Source organism: Trichomycterus rosablanca, chromosome 1, assembly GCF_030014385.1.
Source record: "Trichomycterus rosablanca isolate fTriRos1 chromosome 1, fTriRos1.hap1, whole genome shotgun sequence".
Classification (NCBI taxonomy): Eukaryota; Metazoa; Chordata; class Actinopteri; order Siluriformes; family Trichomycteridae; genus Trichomycterus; species Trichomycterus rosablanca.
This window is the reverse complement of record NC_085988.1, coordinates 17,615,489-17,617,251: the sequence shown is the minus strand read 5'-3', so window position 1 is coordinate 17,617,251 and position 1,763 is coordinate 17,615,489. Positions and strand designations below refer to the sequence as shown.

The window sequence follows — 1,763 nt, the reverse complement described above, 5'->3', positions numbered from 1 at the left end:
TGTTATTTAACCTAACAAGTTTACATTTTAATGCTTAGTAAAGTGGTGGGTCTGTAATCATCTTTTGACAATGATGAGACCCTCAGTTGTTCAAGCAGGCTGTTATAAGGAGAGGCATAGGACCCAAGGATCACACCCATCATCAACAATTCCTTGACATCTTGTCCCTACAGCTTTCAAAGAGGCACAGGCTGTCCCTGTTTAGAAGATGAATGCCTTTATTTGACACATACTATACATATCACATATCCCAGCTTGTTTCGAAGATAGGGTCAGCCACTGTGCACTTCCCCTATAGCAGACAGGGTGGGTAGGAGCCTTGCTCAAACCCACTCTGGATACCTCAAGCATACACAAATACAGATCAATTCCCTATCTTTTCTGTCCAAAAAAATCTTGACTGAGTTGTCTACAATCAGTTACCTGTTTTCTCTTTCAAAATAACCTTCAAGATCAGTTTCAGGCAGGCTTCAAGGCAGCACACTTCACAGAAACAGCTTTTGTGGCCGTCACTAAGATGTTTCCTGCAGCCAAAGCAGCCAAACTGTCATCAGTCCTGATCCTCCTTGATCTATCTGCAGTATTTGACATAGTAAATCACAGATTCTCTTGTTCATCTTCTCCAGCTATGGGATAACATGAGATAATGTGGTTTGCTTCTGCAGTGGAAAAATGAGGTGAGATGATAATTGAAAACAAAGATTACAGCTGAGTGGATTGGAAGACTTTTTTTGGCTTGATCATGGGTTCTTACAGCAGTGGAATAGCTGAAGAACAAGAGACAGATACTATGGCCATTTCTTTATACTGCTTTAGCCATATCACATTGGGTGTTGGACTTTGGATTGTCCATTCTGTGCTAACTGTTGTTTCTTATCAATCAAAAGGCAACCCCATAAAACCTTCACTGACCAGATGTAATTTGTCTGGTGGATTATTCTATCGCTTCTCTGCCTTTTGGCTAAGATCAAGTGTAGTGTCTGTTCTTATCAGTTTAATATCAAATACGTCCTCTACCGGAGGGCCATATATTAAATCGATTTTTAGGCCCGGCAGTCGGAAGAGGGGCTTGCTCCGTCCACTCTACGCATCGACCAGGTATTGCATTGCCTCCTGGCACGGTGCACCAAATTTTTTCTGCAATTTCCTTCGGGATCAATAAAGTGATATCTTATCTTATCTTATTCTCAGCACTGCAATGACACTAACATAATGACAACATGGTAATGTGTGTTGTACATGTAAAAGCATACCAGATGCAGCGGTGTTGTTGGGATTGTAAACATCTCAATGAGAAAATATAAAACCAACAGTGTCCTGTGATCAGAAAGTGTTTACTGATAACAGGAAAATAGCTCTAGTCTCTTACTGTACACCTACGACCAGTGATAACGGGGTATGTGTTTTTAATAAAGAAACCAGTCCAAAACCAGTTGTTTAAAATCCCAACAACACTGCTGCACCAGATACACTCATACCAGAAAACACACAATGTCATGTTATTACCTCTTTAGTGTCAGAACAGTGCTGAGAATGGTCCACCACCCAAACATCATCTGGTCAGTGGGAATCCAACTTGGGGCTCTTTTGGTTGATAAATAGGATACAGGGAGTGACAGAGCAACATATGGGATTCAGTCAGTAATTGTATTTTACATATTAATCTGTCCGGTAGGTGTAGCTTATAAAATAATTAATAAATGTAGGTAGTAGATAGATGTATCTAATAAATTGCCTGGTAAGTATACAGTATGTGGGGATTG

The 1,763-nt window shown here is 40.3% G+C and overlaps 1 non-coding gene across 1 annotated transcript; it reads left to right on the top strand.

The window, feature by feature from the left end:
* Positions 1–941: 941 nt before the first annotated feature.
* Positions 942–1,132, top strand: LOC134325852 (U2 spliceosomal RNA). The gene has a single exon (XR_010014377.1). It is a non-coding gene; the product is annotated as a U2 spliceosomal RNA (small nuclear RNA).
* The last annotated feature ends 631 nt before the right edge of the window (positions 1,133–1,763 follow it).